The sequence below is a fragment of the Rattus norvegicus genome, chromosome 1, assembly GCF_021556685.1.
Source record: "Rattus norvegicus strain SHRSP/BbbUtx chromosome 1, alternate assembly SHRSP_T2T, whole genome shotgun sequence".
Classification (NCBI taxonomy): Eukaryota; Metazoa; Chordata; class Mammalia; order Rodentia; family Muridae; genus Rattus; species Rattus norvegicus.
The window spans coordinates 130,166,771-130,185,073 of NC_141534.1; the positions used below are offsets into that span (position 1 = coordinate 130,166,771).

Here is an 18,303-nt window from a genome sequence, read left to right on the forward strand (position 1 = left end):
AATAGGCCATCTTCCCCATATTCCCTGGGGCTTAGAGGACAGAACTGACAGAACTTACATATGTCACACGCGTGTTGCTATGCAGCCTATTGTGTCTTGAGATCCTACAGACCACAGATCACATGTGTTGGCTGGCATGGCAACTGTTACTGTGTGCTTGGCAGGTGGGATTGGGTGGGAAGGTCTAGAAAGCCTTCCTTTGCCTGTCTGGTGCATGTGTAGTCCTCCTCATTGTCCTTCCATGCGGCCATCATGGTCTTTCTTACTGTATGGCAGCCTCAGGACAGTCAGGGCATAGACAGGAGGGTCTATGAGTCCAGGGAGCCAAGAGAGTAGACATGCTTATAAAGGGTAAATGTGGTATTTCCTCAACGTGTGACCTACTGTCAAGGATCTGGGCTGTAGTGGTTGGTCAAGTGTCTGATATATGTGACTTGTGACTGGGTAATGTTCTTTGCTCTCCTCTGAATACCATGGGCTCCTGTGCATTTGTACCACGTGGGGACAGTGGTGGCCAGAGGATGACTAGTAACCAGGCAGCATCCTTGGAGCCAGGAGCCTCTAGGTTACAATAGCAACAGGAGTAACAGGTCTCCGTACCAAAACATTTGGGATTCTCTCAGCTTTTCCCTCAACAAGGCTTTAACCTAGGCTTCTTAGTGAAAAAGAATTTATCTGCTTCTTAACTGTCCCATGTTTAAAAACCAAAAAGCTGGGTGTGCTGGGACATGCCTTTGATCCCAGCACTCAGGAGGCAGAGACAGAGGCAGGTACATTTCTGTGAACCTGAGGCCAGTCTGGTCTACAAAGTCAATTCCAGGACAGGCAGAACTACAGAGAGAACCCCTGTCTCAGAAAAAAAAAAAAAAGGGAAAACAAAATTACTATAACTATTCACAGTTCAAGGCCACATCCCAAGGATAACACAGACTGTAAGTATTCACCAAAGGAAGTTCAACATTGCCACAGTTTACTGGTTCTAGGCAGGTGGGGTTCAAGTCACCCCTTGTGAAACAGCTGCTGTCCAAATTTGCACCTTCTCAGCTGAGGATGTGCACCCCTCACCAGCTCCTACATCTCCATGTGGCCTTGGAAGCTTCTCTTTGAAATGTGAACCTTCAGGCCTGTGGCTCCGGTTCTTCCCTTGTTCCTGTGGTGGGGAGAGGCCTGGAAGGATGAGTGCTTAGCTCCAGCCTCTGCCACAGCTTCCTGTCAACAGACTGAAGAAATACAGGATACTTGGTTGTGAATTGCAGCATCTGTCTGAGTGGTTTTTTTTCTTCTCACTGCTGGTGATAAAATATTCTGACAAAAGCAACCTGTGGGTTTATTCTAGCTCACAGTTTAAGGGTGCTGTCTCAGTTAGGTTTTACCGCTGTGAACAGCCACTGTGTCCAAGGCAAGTGTTGTAACATTTCATTGGGGCTGGCTTACAGGTACAGAGGTTCAGTCCACCATCATCAAGTTGGGAGGGAGCAGGGCAGCATCCAGGCAGATACAGTGCAGGTAGAGCTGAGAGTTCTACATTTTCTTTCTTTCCTTTTTAAAAAAAGATTTATTTGTTTATTCTCTGTATGTCATTGCCTTCAGACACACCAGAAGAGGGCATAGGATTCCATTACAGATGGTGGCTGGGAATTGAACTCAGGACCTCTGGACGAGCAGTGAGTACTCTTAACCACTGAGCCATCTCTCCAGCCCAAGAGTTCTGTATTTTCATCTGAAGACTGCTAGTGGAAGACTAACTTCTGGGTAGCTAGGATGAGGTCTTAAGTCCACACACACAATGACACACCTTCTCCAACAGGGTTGCACCCTCTAATAGTGCCATTCCCTGGGCCTAGCATACATAAACCATCACAGGTACAGTCTTTATAATGGTAGTAAAATCAAGGTGGCAGGAACTTGAAGCAGCTGGTCATATCACATCCACAGTTGAGACCAGAGAGTGATGAATGTATGCATTCCTTTCTTCAATTATCAATCCAGGATCCCAGCTAGGGAATCGTGCCACCCACGGTGGACCCATCTCAGCCAATGCAATCAAGATAACCCCTCTCAGGCGTGCTAAAAGGCCTATCCGCTAGATGACCAGATTATATCAGGTTGGCAATGTTACTGGTCACATCCTCCTTCTGTGGCACAGGACGCCAGAACTTATTTCTCTTATCTAACACCATTTTGTTACTTACCCTCCCTTCCCAGCTTCTGACAGACAGTCAACATTCCATAATCTGTTTCTTTGAGATTGCCTTTTTAATGGTCTGCGTCGGAGTGAGTGTGTGTGGTATTTGCATCTCTGTGTCAGGCTGACTGTATTTATCATAATGACCTCCATGTTAATAAGTGGCAGGACCTTATTCTTTACTATGGCTGGAGAGTAGTCCACCGTATGCATGCCTTGGCCATGAATACCCAGGCTAGCTGTGTGTCTGGGTTGTTGTGAATGTCTGAAGTGGTGGTCATGCTCTGATTTGCTCAGCATATATTGTATCATGTAAGGAAACAACCTGCTGTACCCCATGAGTATGCCCAGCTGATGTGTGGCGTCGGAGATGACAAGGATAGAGTCCACCCCAGGGCCTCACCATGGGGCAACCCATTTTTATTGCACTTCATCTTTCCCTGGCCTGGGAAGCTTCTTCTTCCTCAGTTCTTGCTCAGTTCCCTTCCCCCTGGTCTGCTTATTACAGAACCTTTCACTGCTGTCCAGAGACTAGAGACCAACATTGACACCTCAGCCTTGTTGTCACTGGACATGTCTCAGTGAGGGTTGACCAATCCCTGTCTATGCTCTTCTCTCCTTTAGACCAGTACTCCTTAACCGTTCTAATGCTGCAATCCTTTAATACAGTTCCTCCTGTCGTGCTGACCCTCAACCATAAAACCATATTTTTTGTTACTTTATAATTAATTTTGCTACTGCCATGAGTCATAATGTAAATATATACTTTTTGTTTGTTTGAGGGTTTTAGATGACTCCTGTAAGAGGGTCATTTGACCCAAAGGAATCTCGACCCACATGTTGAGAACAACTGATTAAGGCTTTCCTAGTAAAGGCCACAGTCCTGAAGGTGACCAGGTGTGCCTGCTTATTGTAGGTGAACTATCTCATGCCTTTGCACACAGGAAGGAGCTCCCAGGGACATACATGCCCTTACCTTGACACTCTTACCATCGCTTTCTTCTTTAGCCTTTACTTGCCGTGAGACAACTTTTTCAGTAATGGCTCAGCCCTCAGGAGCATCTTGCCCTCAGGGCTTATCAGCCAGAGGGCAGGCATCTTGAGCTTCTCCTGGCATGGGCATCACTTGCCTAAGCCAGTAGTACAGCTGGCAGCTAGGTCTTCAGAGTCTCTAGCTTTCTAGCAGGTAGCAAAGAGAATGGGAGGAGGGTAACAATATGGATGCCCAGGTCAGGAATCTCAGAGCCACCATCCTCAAGGATATGTCAGAGATTCAAATGGTTCTATGGATAGGACATAATGACGGAATAGGCAGAGGGATAGCTTGTGAAATTAGGCATAGGCGGAGGTCTGGGAGGACAGGCTGGCGTGTGTGTGTGTGTGTGTGTGTGTGTGTGTGTGTGTGTGTGTGTGTGTGTGTGAGAGAGAGAGAGAGAGAGAGAGAGAGAGAGAGAGAGTGTGTGTTTGTGTCTATGGTGTCTATGTGTATGTCTATGTCCATGTGTGCATGCGTGTATGTCAGAGAGTGAGTGCGTGTGTATGTGTGTGAGTGAGTGTTGGTGTCTGTGTGTATGTCTATGTGCATATATGTGTGTGTGTGTGTGAGAGAGAGAGAGAAAGAGAAAGAGAGAGAGAGAGAGAGAGACTGTGTGAGTTTATGCATGTATCCATGTGTCCATTTATCTGTGTGTCTGTATTGTATCTGTGTCTGTTTGTACCTGTGTGTTTGGGCCTTTGGTTAGTAATTTAGTGTTTGGGAGATCCCTGTGCACCCAGCATAAAGGATAATGAATTTTCTGTTCCACTCTGTAACCATCCCCTGTCTCTGTCTCAACCCCCAAACACCTGGCTTAAAACATACACTCCTACAGCAAAACAAACAGCTTTTTCTAGACCCCTGAAGCCTCTAGTGCCCCTTTCATAGTAACACCCCCACCAGCCTGCCTTGGCATGTCTGCTGTGGCAGCTGGGAGCCACTCGGCAGCGGCAGTGTGGTCCCTGATACTTAGAGAGCCCCTTGAAGATGTGCAGTGAAGGAACCCTGCTCTTATCTGTCCCCAGCTCTGGGTCAGGTAGGGTGCCACAGAGTGTTCAGTTCAGCCCAGCTAAGTTTACCTCAGAGATCAGAACAGAATGACAAAGAGCCCGTATCCCACGGCCCCTAAGTAAACACTACTGTTCTTGACAGAGGTGGGTCTTCGGGGAACTTGGAACAGATGCCACCCTGATAAACCTTTCTCTTGCGTTTAGCACAAACCTGCCAGCCCCACCTGCCTGACAATAAGAGGGAGGCGGAGCCCCAGAGCCCAGCTGCAGTGTAGTGGCCTTGCATGTTTTTCTCTTCTTGTGGTTTCATGGGGTTAGGCAAAGTTTCATTTCTCAGCACAACTGAAGAAAGCGTCTCTCAGTGAGACCTGGGCAGGGCACTATTCCTCACTAGCTAGCCCTCATACTCCTTGGGCTTTGACTGAGCCCACAGACTGACACAGCTATGTGGAACTCCAGGATTTCCCAGGAGCATCTGGAGAAGGCGAAGACTGGCCAGGGAGTGTTCTAATAAGATTAGGACCCCACTGAAGGCTAATGCTGGCACTGCACAGGGTCCATGGCAATGTTATCACCTACTGCAGGCACAGGCATTTCAAATGGGAAGGCCCATGGGGCCAACACCCCTTCTCCAGCCGCGCAGCTAATGTGTCACAATGTCCTAGCTTCCTGGAAGTCAGCCTGTTCCAGTTTCACTTCTTAGCTTCCTTATTCCCACCCCACAGCCAGAACTGACTCTCTGTCTCTATTCCTGGGGTCACCTGGGAAGTCCCTGGCAGGTGGCAGGTGATCAGCCAGTGATTTCAGGAAGTCACTCGAGGGTGGGAGCAAACAACAGAGTAAGACAGCACTCTGGGGCTGGAGAGATGGCTCAGTGGTTAAGAGCACCGACTGCTCTTCCAGAGGTCCTGAGTTCAAATCCCAGCAACCACATGGTGGCTCACAACCATCTGTAATGATATCTGATGCCCTCTTCTGGTGTGTCTGAAGGCAGCTACAGTGTACTCATATATAAAAAAAAAAAAAAAAAAAAGACAGCACTCTGCTTGATCCTACAAGGACACAGCGACAGCGTTGAGGTCCACCAGAGCACTTCTGTGAGAGCTGGCCTCACACAGAAGTGAGCACACTCCTCCCTTGGGGGCACGGGTGTTCCTATGTACCTCATGGTGCTGTTAACCCAACGGGTTGCCCTGACAGCATCTCCAGGTCCAAGACTCTTCTGTTTCCTGTTAGTCCCTGCTTTGCTTACCTTTAGTAACATATCAGCATTCTGCTCACAGACATGATGACACATAGTGTCTGGGAGCTCTGCTCTCTGCTCTTTCACCTTTCCTCAGAGCTTGGGGAGACCTGTGACCCTCGCCATGGCCAGCTAGAGAGTATACTGCTCTCCCGGCACAAGTATCTTCTCACTCCTTGAGGGTGGAGCAGGCTCTTGTAACGATTGCATCACAAGGAAGGCCTAGAGATGTGCTAAGACAGCTGAAGTGGAATTATTGCAAGCGCAGGGGCCTGATAACCAGAGGTGGCCTCTGTGTTCTTGCAGCCCCGGCTACCTGGGCCATGGAAGCCCTTGTAGAGCAGATGGAGAACGGGATTAGCATCTTCTGGCTCTCCCACTCTCTTGTGCCCAGCAGTCTTGAAGATCAAGAGTGACTTACCCCACAAGTTGCTTCCCCCTCTGCCTCTGTGTCAGTCCTTAGTAGCCTCTTTGCCATTCTGTCTGGCTCAGGGCCTGAGGAGGGCACGGGAGAAGGCAGAGGAGTTAGACACTACCGGGTAAACTTCTTATTAGGAGAATAAGCCTGAAATCTTCACAGTCAGTTATCTATAGCAGGGTGGCTGTCCCTGTTTGCCGATGTTCATTTTCCATTCTATTTCACATTCCCTTCCTGCATTTCATACTCAGGATATCCAGAAACATCTCTTCCCATGATTCCCACCCCAGAGCTCAGTCTAGGACAGAGAGGCGGTATTTGTTGGAGGTCAGAGGAGCCCCTGGATGGACACACTAGACACTCTCTCTCTGTGTGGGAGTGTGTTATCTCAGTGTGTATGTGTGTATATGTGGACTTGTGCATGTGAAACCCATGTTCCCAGCACCAGATCTCCTTGTCCTTCTTTTGCACCTTCCCTCTCAGTGCCAAAATACCCTCCTCTAGTTGCTCCAGTCAGAGTCTTTCCTCTAGATTTGAAGCTAAGTAAGTTATACCCGTGTCTTGGTAAGAGTCCACAGAAGGAAACACAAGAAATGTGTAAGGGAGGGCCACTGGAAAGCCTTGGTGCTGATCAGATGGATGACCAGACCAGGGCTGGCTCCTCCCCCTGCCTCTGGACTGGCTCTTCAGTTTCCTGGCTAAGGCTAATATGGTTCGTTACTTAAGACTAGGAGGGAGCTAAGTGTGGGAACAAGAAGAAAGAACAGCAACCACAGTGGGTTTCAGTTCAACCAGCAATTGCGGAACACTAGTTTTGGGCTATGCAGGCTGCTCAGCCCTGGGGAGCTGCCGAAAGCAGGCAGAGCAAGCTTCCTGCACATCTGAACTGCAAAAATGGCACAGGGAAAGGTTGTCCACAGGTACATAGTGGACTGGTCCCTGGAGACCAGTCCCCAGCGGGCCAGCTGGGTGAGGAGGGCAAGGCGGGACTCCTTTGAGGCCCTCCAGGGAAGAGTGGCAGTGATAGGCTGTGGTGGCTGGTTGTATGGCTAGAACTTAGGTAGGGGAGGGGACAGGGTAGATAATGGGGCTTGGCAGCATAGGATTGAGTGAGCTTTGTCAGGTGCCCAGCCAATGTACAATGAGTGAGGGGTTCTGGAAGATAGGGACCAGAGATAGCATTATGACGGTAAGATTGCTAGGAACTCCTACAAGTCAGATAGGGTCATTCTGCAAGTCCTACAACCGTCCTGTAATCAACCATCAACCATTGATGTAAGGAATGTTGGAGCTCAAGTCACAGGACCCAGGACATAATGAAAACCTGGAAAAGAAAGTCACCTTCTCAGGTGAAAAGCCAGCATCAGGTTTCTCCTGTTACTCACTGTAGAACAAATTCTTGCTTTTTCCCTAGGTCTTCATATTCAGACTAGCCTCAGCAAAAGAGGTTCTGCTAAAACAGGCAGGCCTGGTTTAGGTCTTCTGCAAGTAATGGGTTCTAACAGTCAATGGATTTAGGTAAAGAAGAACCTGGAACAAGGAAACCCTGCTGGACTTCCAAGAGCCCCAGGGCACCGTTTAGTGGCTTCTGGGAATGGGAGCCTGATGTTCCCAATATTCAGGGTCTAGGGCCTTTCTTGTGGAGTGTCAGCCAGCCCCTACAGTTCCTTTCTATGCAGGGGTCAGCTCAGACCCTTCTTAGAAATGGCTGTCCCAAGTCTCCCAAAGATTACATTGTTGTAAAATGGTTAGGAACTCCTAGATCAGATCTGCGCTTATTATTATTATTTTTTTTTCTTTTCTTTTTTTTTCGGAGCTGGGGATTGAACCCAGGGCCTTGCGCTTGCTAGGCAAGTGCTCTACCTCTGAGCTAAATCCCCAGCCCTATTATTATTATTATTATTAACTTGAGCATTTCTTATTTACATTTCGAATGTTATTCCCTTTCCCGGTTTCCAGGCCAATATCCCCTTAACTCCTCCCCCTCCCCTTCTATATGGGTGTTCCCCTCCCCATCCTCCCCCCATTACTGCCCTCCCCCCAACAATCACGTTCACTGGGGGTTCAGTCTTAGCAGGACCAAGGGCTTCCCCTTCCACTGGTGCTCTTACTAGGCTATTCATTGCTACCTATGAGGTCAGAGTCCAGGGTCAGTCCATGTATAGTCTTTGGGTAGTGGCTTAGTCCCTGGAAGCTCTGGTTGGTTGGCATTGTTGTTCATATGGGGGTCTCAAGCCCCTTCTGCTCTTTCAGTTCTTTCTCTGATTCCTTCAACAGGGGTCCAGTTCTCAGTTCAGTGGTTTGCTGCTGGCATTTGCCTATGTATTTGCTGTATTCTGGCTGTGTCTCTCAGGAGAGATCTACATCCGGTTCCTGTCGGCCTGCACTTCTTTGCTTTATCCAGCTTGTCTAATTGGGTGGCTGTATATGTATGGGCCACACGTTGGGCAGGCTCTGAATGGGTGTTCCTTCTGCCTCTGTTTTAATCTTTGCCTCTCTATTCCCTGCCAAGGGTATTCTTGTTCCCCTTTTAAAGAAGGAGTGAAGCATTCACATTTTGATCATCCGTCTTGAGTTTCATTTGTTCTAGGCATCTAGGGTAATTCAAGCATTTGGGCTAATATCCACTTATCAATGAGTGCATACCATGTGTGTCTTTCTGTGATTGGGTTAGCTCACTCAGGATGATATTTTCCAGTCCCCTCCATTTGCCTATGAATTTCATAAAGGCATTGTTTTTGATAGTTGAGTAATATTCCATTGTGTAGATGTACCACATTTTCTGTATCCATTCCTCTGTTGAAGGGCATCTGGGTTCTTTCCAGCTTCTGGCTTTTATAAATAAGGCTGCTATGAACATAGTGGAGCACATGTCTTTTTTATATGTTGGGGCATCTTTTGGGTATATGCCCAAGAGAGTTATAGCTGGGTCCTCAGGCAGTTCCATGTCCAATTTTCTGAGGAACCTCCAGACTGATTTCCAGAATGGTTGTACCAGTCTGCAATCCCCAGATCTGCGCTTCTTATAGGCCATGTCTTCGGTCCATCAAACACAAGACATCTGGTCACACCTCAGTGTGGAGATCTGAGCAGCAGAAGTAGCAGGAAACAGCTCCATGCATCTGTGAGCAGCACTTCAGTGGGGCAGAAGTAGGCAGGGCACATGCACGTGAGTGTATGGGTGCGTGTACGCATGTGGGATATTTTATATGTGAGTCCTGAACACAATTTTATATGTGTTCCTCTTTTTTTTTTTTTTTTTTTTTTTTGCCTTATTGCCTTGAGGTAGGGTCTCTCAATGAACAAGAAGCCCTCCTTGTTTTTGACTGGTAGGTGTGCAGACTAGGAGGTTCTTAGTCTCTTCCTGTCTTCACCCCACTCCCCACCCCGTGTGGGGCTTATAAGCACCCACAGATATGCTTAGTTTTCAATGTGGATGCCATGGGTTCAAACTCAGGTTCTCATGTTTGCACAGCAAATGGCTCTTACCCACTGAGCCTCTCCAAGCTTCAGTCTGAGTTCTTTTCAGAGACCTCTGCTCATGTGACACTAAGTTTCTTGACAGTGTCCCAGAAAAGAATTGCAGGATGAATAGGAAACAGTTCCAGTTTACTTTTATTTTTAATAATTTACTTATTTTAATTTCATGTGCATTGGTATTTTGCCTGAATGTATGTCTGTGTGAGGGTGTTAGAGTCCAGGGAAATGGAGTTACAGACAGATTTGAGCTGCCATGTAGGTGCCGGGAATTGAACCCGGGTCCTCTGGAAGAGCAAGCAGTCAATGTTGTTAACCGCTGAGCCATCTCTCCAGCCCCTCAACCCCCAGTTTCATTTTATTAAGAAAAGATTTTAAGTAGGGATATAAACACAGTCGTTAGTTGAAAATGTTTTGAAACAATGGAGATTCTCTTCAGGTTTGGTAGAGAGGTATGCTGAGTGGGATTTCAGGTAATCGGTGCCTTAAATGTTTGCTGTGGGGGAAGCTGGGAAAGGAGGTCTTACAGCACCTGGGAGAACAAATGCAATTCCTTATGCTTGCAGACTTTAGAGGGGAGGGTCTCTGAGTTTATGTGGGGGGTGGGATGTCTCTGAGTTTAGCAGATTAGTGAAGTGCTGATAGGATGTTAATCCTATTGTCATATCCTACCCTGGGGTTGTTGTCAGGAGTTTAGCAGTTTAGGGGAGGTACCAGATAGAATGTCAGCAATCAGGCATGGCTGATCCCCTCTATGGAAGCACCCTCTGAGATCTCATGGACAAAAGCAGGGTTAGGGAGAGGATAGTACACGCCCAAGCGTGGGCTATTTAACAGTCACCTTTGAAGTTACATTGCTGAAAGGGTTTCTAAGTGACTCTCTCTGTGCGCCTCTATTTTTTTTTTTCAGTGAGATCACGGGGTAGCATCTGAGATACACTAGGTATGATTCCAGGCTGATCAGGGAAAACCACAGGTCATGAGGTTTGCACAAGGGAGCTAAGACATTTCCCATGCTTGCTAATAGATCCCAGGAATTGTAGGTTAATATCTGAGACAGGAGAAGGTCATACTTGAAGATCATACAGTCCTTGAGCATGGTCTGTTGCTATTAAAATGTTGGTTTTTTTTTAAAACATATCTACATAAAAGGATATGGACTTTATGGAGATAATCATAAATCAACATGTATTATTAGTTGTATTGTATTATTCAACTCTGAGCAGGTAGGAGATTTCAAGGAGACCCTGGAGGGAGGAGTTCCTTTCCTTTCCCGCACCTTTCTTTCCTGCCTCGGAAATGTCTGCATCTGAGCCCAGCAAAGGACAGGTGGTACTACAGATGTTGCTATACCCACTTTCAACACACGCACACAGACAACATAGATATGTGCATATAAATACCTACAAGCACACATTATATGCATATACAGATACACACTCATACAGAAACTGACTTATTTAGCAAAAAGGGCACCCAAGTGTGTCTTTCCAAAAATCAGCAATGTTTGAATGTGGCGTTTACAGAACAGCTGCCAATGCAGGGCAGGATGAGTTTCTTGATTTTTGTTTGATGCCCAAGAGTCTGAACCAGTGTGACCTTTTCACAGTGTTCAGTTTATGTAGTTAATACCATACAGACCGCCATGTCCCACAGTCCTCTTCCTGCTACTCAGGACTGTCCAGGTCTAAGAAGCCACACAGAGGACAAAGAGCCCATCCTTAGACTTAGAATCTCCATCTTCCTCCTGCAGAACATCTTCCTAGGCAAAGCCTTGCTGGTGTCCCTGGAGACTGGGCAGTTGGCAAAGAGAAGATCCTGTTCTCCATCATAATTGCCTTTCCTCTGAGGAGAAATTTCAAGGAAGCCTTCAGAGCCAGTTTGAAAACTAAACCTGAGCTTTCCCCTCTACCCGAGGCTGTCCCCTTCTTCACTGCTGTTTTATGACTTCCTCTGGAGCTGCAAGGCCTTTGAAAGACCATTCAGGCTCTATAGAAGGTCTGAGATGAGCTTGGAGCATCCCCATTTCTCCATCCTTATCCTCCAGAACTCTTTGTGCCTGGGCTCCTGCAGATCCAGCTTAGCATCTGACCCTTACTCCCCCAGGAGCCCTGACACCTCAGTTAGGGGCCTCAGGGTTCCCACTGGATTAGCCCATTGGTGCCTTCCTAAAGCTGAATTTATCTGACTGTGTGTCTGCCTCAGAGAATGCAACTCACAGAGATACCAAAGGAAAGCAAGGTCCTCTGTAGCCTTACTTCTGCCATGCATTAGGTCACTGGCACTTTATTAACTCTAGGAACAAAACGTCTATCTATGTGAAGACACTGAAGCCTGACTTTGGTCTCTAAATGCACACAGCCAGGGACTCCTAGAACTGGGCAGCCCTGCTCTACAATGCAACAGTATGAAGGCCAGCAGTCACTGGACAACAGATATCCATCTTCACCACACCCCCACCTGTGTAGTTCTGACATTACTGCACATGGACACTAACACTGTCTCACCTCAGCAGTCCTTAAATGGGCTAGGGTCTGGGCCTGAGCAATCACCCTCTCCAGGGAGGCTGATTCCCCATGAGTCACTGGTGCTGCTTCTGACAAAGCCCCTTCTTCAGCTTCACTGACCACAACTTGTCCTTGGAAGTGACAGTCCAAGTCAAATGGCTTTTGAAACCTCCAGTGCCTTCTCCTTGCTCTGTCCCATGCACTCTGCACAAGGTCATCTTACCCAATTGCCAGATATCTGCTTCTGTGGCTCTCCCCCATCACCCTTCCTTTGATGGCTGCACCCTTCCTTTGATGGGCCTCTGCTCCCCTGTGTAGCCACCAACAGAAGTCAAGTAGACTGCTATGACCTAAGGTAAGCCCCGCCCCACTGCCACCATCCACACATTGAAGCCCCAAACAGCCCAGGACTCGTCAATGTGATTGTATTTGGAGATAAGAACTTGAGAAGATCGTCACTAAGTTAAAATGAGATCACAAAAGTGTGCCCTGATCTGGTGTGACTGGTGGCCTTAAGAAGAAAATAGGACATGGGGATACTAAGGACATGCCAGAGGGAAAAACCAGGTGCCCACAGTGGGAGACAGTAGCCTCGGACACTAAGCAGAGGCCTCAGCAGAAAACAGCCTCACAGAGACTTTAGATTCTGCTGACACCCAGCCTCTAGAACTAGGAAATCCAGTTCTCTTCTTTAAGCTATTTCTCTTGGCAGGATGGCTCTCACAAACTAACAATAATAGTAAAAATAATAAATATTTCAGAGGGGAAAGGAGTTACCTGTGAACGCAAAGCCAAGAAGCCACATCTGCAGGCTGGCAGAACTACTGCTGGTCCTGAAGCTGAGAGACAGGAGGACGTTAGCACTTCTGCAGCCAGACACCCAGCTGCCCTGGTTTCTTTCCTATTACAGTGATGAGCTACCCTGCCAGAGGCAACTTCAAGGAAGAAGTGTTTGCTCCAGTTCCAGGGTACACTCCTTCACAGCAGAAAGAAGTCAAGACAGCAGGAACCTGAAGCAGCTGGTCACATCCATAGTTGAGAACCGAGAGAGAATGAATGCATGCTGGACTGGTGAGCGCCAGGTTTACTGAGAAACTCTGTCTCGAAAATTAACATGGAGATAGATGGAGGAAGATCCTCATATTGATATCTGTTATCCACATGCACCTGTACACACACTCTCATGAATACACACACACACACACACACACACACTCACATACACACACTCACATACACACACACTCAACACTCACACACACACTCACACAGTCACACACACACACTCACACACACACACTCACACATACACACACTACTTATGAACTAATCATCTATAAAAGATATTTTCATATTGCTATTCCCTAAAAAGGTCCCCCATCACACTATTCTCGTAGTGTCTGCATTGTATCAGGAAGAGATTATCTTCAGTACATGGGAGAGCGTGCAAAAGTTATGTTAGCAGAATTATATGTATAAGAGAGTATATAAAAGTTATATACTACCCAGGGGCTTATGGGTGTTTTGGTTTCCTCAGTGGTCCTGGACCCAACCACACACAGGTCCTACAGAACATCTGTACACGAGTCACAAAGGCATAGCCAGATACACAGTAGCACCACAGCACCCATTGTGAGCATAGTCAGTCCAAAATTTTCCCTGAGCCCTTCTAAGCCCATTTCATCCATCAATCCCACTGCACCTTGCATGAATGCTCTCAAAGGTAGGCATGGCTTCTTTTGTTCAACACTCGTGTATGTGGAATTAATTGTTCGTGCTCATTCCTTCTAAGGTTCAATTTCTAAAGATTCAAGTATTTGTCTACTCTATAATTATTGGTAGATATTAGTAATTCCTAGTGTTTTGGCTATTAAAGTAATGCTGTGGTCATTCTAGGTGTCTTTCAGTGACAGTAGAGTGGGCAGACCCCATGAGAGGAAGTGCTGGACCATAGCTTTATATTTACAGCTTTAGTGACAGGTTTGTTCCTTAGAGTGATGGAGTCCAGTGGCCCATTTCAGCAGTGTGTGGCTTCTGGTTTTGCTTTTTTTCCCCAGCAGAACTTGGGATTTATCTTCTTACTCCAGTGGCTGTGCTGGTGGTAGCGGTGTCATAGTGAAGGCCTCTCCTCTTCCCTTTCTCTTCTCCCTCTCTATATTTCTTTTCCTTATTTCTTCCCCTCCTCTTCCTCTTCTCCTTTCTCCTCCTCCTTCTGTTTTTGGTCATCAGCTTTGTTGAGATATACTTTTGTCTGTCTAAGAATATTCAGTCCCTTTGAATATTCTGACAGAGCTGGGTGACCAGCATCAGTCATTGAGCCCCCAAAGAAACGCATAACCTTGGGCTAGTATACCCACATCCTCTTTAACCCCAGTGCTGGACAACTACAGATCTACTTTCTGTTTTTTTTTTTTTTTTTGGTTGTTGTTGTTGTTGTTTGTTTGTTGTTTTTGTTTTTGTTTTTTGTTTTTTTTTTTTTTTGGTTCTTTTTTTTTCGGAGCTGGGGACCGAACCCAGGGCCTTGCGCTTCCTAGGTAAGCGCTCTACCACTGAGCTAAATCCCCAGCCCCTATTTGTTGTTTTTTTTTTTTTGTTTGTTTTGTTTTGTTTTTTCAGAGCTAGGGATCGAACCCAGGGCCTTGCACTTGCTAGGCAAGCGCTCTACCACTGAGCTAAATCCCCAACCCCAGATCTACTTTCTATTTCACATGAATTTTTCTCTCCAAAGATTTTTATATTAATGGAATTAAGTAATATATGGTCTTCTGTGATGGTTTCTTTCAATGATGAGTCTCCTTCATTCCCCATGCAAATATGGACATGCAGTCTCTCATTGTATAGACGCACACTTTGTTCATCCAGTCATCATTTGAGAGGCATCTGGGTTGTTTCTACCTTGGAGCTCTTATAAATAATGCTGCTGTGAGTATTAGTTGTGTAGGGTTTTCTTTTTCCATCCATTTTGGATGTACACCCAGGAGCAAAATTGCTGGTCAAGTCCGTAAACTTTTGGATAATTGAAGATTGTTTCTCAAAAAATTCCATACAATTTTATACTCCTGTGAGCAATGTCTAAGGGTTTTAGTCTCTCCAGATCCTTACCTGCATGTGCTTTTGCCCGACTCTCTTTTCATGAGGTGTTATGGGTGAGATGGTCTCATTATGATGTACTGTAGTTTAAATTCTTCCTTGAAGAAATGGGGTTGAGTTCCCTATCAGATTTGTCAGCCATTCAGAGATGTTCTTTCATGAAGTTTCCACTTAAGCCTTTAATGTTTTCTTTCCCTGTTGAAGTATTTGCTTCGCCCCTCCCTTTTATGGTCCTGGGCCCAAACCCAAGACTTTCATTTATGCCAAGTGAGTGTTTTACCACTGAACTGTGTGCTTCAGCTTTTCTACAATCTTCTTATTGATTCCAAAGACCTCTTTACATATTGTAGACATCAGCCCTTTATTGGATATGTGTTTTATAAATGTCAGCCCCCACCCAGTTGTATATGTGTGCATGCCTTCCTTCCTTCTCTCCTCCATCCTTCTGTCCCTCTGTCTCTCCCTCCTTTCTTGGTGTACATGGTATGCTGGCCCATATATGTCATATGGAGGCCAGAGATCAATGTTAGGTGTCTTTCTTTTAGCTCTTTTCCTTGCTTTTTGAGATAGCCTCTTTCACTTACCTGTGATTCATTTTTTCAGATGGACTGACTTCCCAGCAAGCCCAGGGGCTTCATCTGGTTTTGGCTCTGGCACCTGAGCTGGTGTTACACACACACTACCAGCCTTGGCTTTTTATGTGGGTGCTGAGGAACTAAACTAAGATACACACACACACACACACACACACACACACACACACACACAACACACACACACACCACAAGCACTTTACCACCAAGCCTTCTCCCCTGCCTCAACTTTTACTCTTTAATAAATCTTTAAACACAAGTTTCTAATTTTACTATGGTCATCTCTGTTTGCTTTTCTTTTTTTCCTCCTCTTTCCCCCTTTCCACTCCTTTCTCATTGTTGTTGCTCCTTTGGTCTTTGCCCTCTTTATCTTTCCTTCACAGTTTCTTAGAGGGAAGTCAGAAGTCGCCCACACAGTCTTCACAGACACCAGCTTTACCATAACATTTAAACACAGTGGCAACTTCCTGTCTCAAAGCCTCGCCTTTTCTGGTGCTTCTGCCTGAGCAGCTGTAGGTAATAATCAAAGGACTATCCAGTGTCTCATTTCCCACGGTCAATGAGTTCATCTCTGCATGCACACTCAAAGAGGAGAAGAGTCCAGCCACAGAGATCCAGCTCTGTGGTCTATCCCCTGAGTCAGTATGAGTCTGGTCAGGAAAAACAGACAGTGCCTGATCACTTCACATGGGGATTGGCTTCAGAGGGAGGGCGGAGGGCGGATGATGAAAGAGTTGCTGGGAGGAGAGGTAAAGGAAGAAGGCGTGTGCGTGTGTGTGTGTGTGTGTGTGTGTGTGTGTGTGTGTGTGTGTATGCGTGTGTATACCTCTGCTTAGAAGGATCACATACCCATGTCTTGTGCTACTGCCACAGACTATCCCAGACCCCCAATTTAACCTATAAAGAGCAGGGATGTAACCTGCACACTGCTGGGGGCTGGAGGTGCAAGATTAAGGCGGCAAGCAGTGATTCTGCAGGCTTCCTGTTTTGTAGATGGTGATTGTCTCAGCGTCCTAGGAGGGTGGAAAGTCTGAGGGGGTCTCCCTTTTTTATTGTTCTCAATGTGTGTGTGTGTGTGTGTGTGTGTGTGTGTGTGTGTGTGTGCGCTCACACACACATGCCTGTATGCATGTGAGCTCATGCAGCATGTGGCAGGACATACCTGGGGATGTCAGAGGAAAATCACAGATGTGGGTCTTCACTTGTTCGAGAACATTTCTTCTCTTCCTGTCTCTATAAAGAATATCTTTTATTTTTTGAAACATTTGTACCCATAGACAATGTATTTTGATTCCCAGTTCTTCCCTTCTCTCCCACATCTATGAGGTGCTGCCTAACATACCCTTCACACTGGCATGTGCTCTCTTTCTCACTTACTCTTTCTACACACACACACACATACACACACACACACACACACACAGAGAGAGAGAGAGAGAGAGAGAGAGAGAGACATACATACTTATACACATACACACACACAAGACACACAGACATATGCACAGACATACACACAGATACACATACATGACACACGGACATATGCACACACACATGCTGATACACACACACACAGACACACATGGACATGCACAGACATACATATACAGAGACAGATATACACAGAGATACATATACAGGCAAACGTACACATAGACATACATATACACAGAGACATACAGAGATACACACATACAGATACATATATGTACATATAGACCCATACACAGACTCAGAACAACATACAGAGACACAGACACAGACACACACACACACTGAGGTGACTGATCTTGGCTTGATCTTGTGCAGATAGCTATCATGGCAGAGAGCTCATGGGTGCAAGTGCCATGCTGTGTGGGGAAGACAGCAGTTCACGACATTCCTCCTCACCTGTCCCCTGAGCCTTGGTAGGCAGGAGGTGGTTCATGCAGATGTCTCTTGTTTAAGGGTAAATATTAATTAGTCATTTATTATCAACAACACTTTGACCAGTTATGAACTGTTGCATTAAAGAGAAGCTTCTCTGGCTAAGGCTGAGGGAAGGCAGAATAGATCCCTGAGTATATAAACATACTATGCAGAAAGCAGCTTTGTAATAGTTCCATTTCAAAAGGCAACAGTAAAGCAGGTTCTCCTCTTGGGCCTATGACCTCAGAGTAATGAGCTTTTGGCTAGACTTATAGAACCAGCCATGAATTTCATCCTTAGAGCTGAGTTCAAATCTAACCAGAGAGTTGTTGGTTACCCCTATACCCTTCTCACCGTCATCCATCTTGCCTGGTAGGATGGTACTGTAGCACGCGGTATTTACTGCGGCCTAAGACTGCGGGTGGATTTTCCCAGTAGCTCCATAGTGCTTCCATCACTGTGACGCGTAGTCAGAAACAAGGACATTTCCAGCCTGATCTTCAGATGTGTCTCTTTGTCGTTAACTGCTGCATACACCAGGCTAGCTGGCCTGAGAGCACCCAGGTTTTCTCCTTGTTTCCACCTCCTATCACCCCACAGGGGTGCTGGGATTAAATCCGCTTTCACTACAGGTCCAGTTTTTTGCATGGGTCCTAGGGATTCCAGTTCAAATCCTTCCATAGCAAGTCCTCCTACTCACCCAACACCTCCCTAGATCCCCTCCAGTCTCTTTCACAAGGGTGCTAGTCTAATTACGGGGGCCCTGCTCCCAGAGGCCTCATCTCCTAAATCACAGTGGGGGCGAGGATTGCCATGAGGAATTTTCTGTAATGAAC

At 46.4% G+C, this 18,303-nt stretch overlaps 2 long non-coding RNA genes across 6 annotated transcripts in view; one reads left to right on the top strand and one right to left on the bottom strand.

The window, feature by feature from the left end:
• LOC148007698 (uncharacterized) overlaps nucleotides 1-18,303 on the top strand; it is a 48,460-nt gene that overhangs the window by 8,978 nt on the left and 21,179 nt on the right. Inside the window, exons 3-4 of one of the 2 annotated variants that reach the window (XR_015646847.1) lie at nucleotides 1,591-1,664; nucleotides 12,787-12,947. This is a non-coding gene — a long non-coding RNA (uncharacterized LOC148007698). The remainder of the gene's footprint in view (nucleotides 1-1,590; nucleotides 1,665-12,786; nucleotides 12,948-18,303) is intronic. The other variant, XR_015646846.1, reaches the window with a different exon arrangement.
• LOC102548601 (uncharacterized) lies at nucleotides 954-5,652 on the bottom strand. Of its 4 annotated transcripts, none has more exons than XR_015646852.1 (4): nucleotides 5,484-5,652; nucleotides 3,162-3,364; nucleotides 1,435-1,539; nucleotides 954-1,220 (listed from the first exon to the last, which is right to left on the bottom strand). It is a non-coding gene; the product is annotated as an uncharacterized LOC102548601 (long non-coding RNA). The 4 variants fall into 4 exon arrangements; XR_015646850.1 differs by having other exon boundaries at nucleotides 3,162-3,760; nucleotides 5,484-5,615; XR_015646851.1 differs by lacking the exon at nucleotides 5,484-5,652 and adding an exon at nucleotides 4,301-4,438.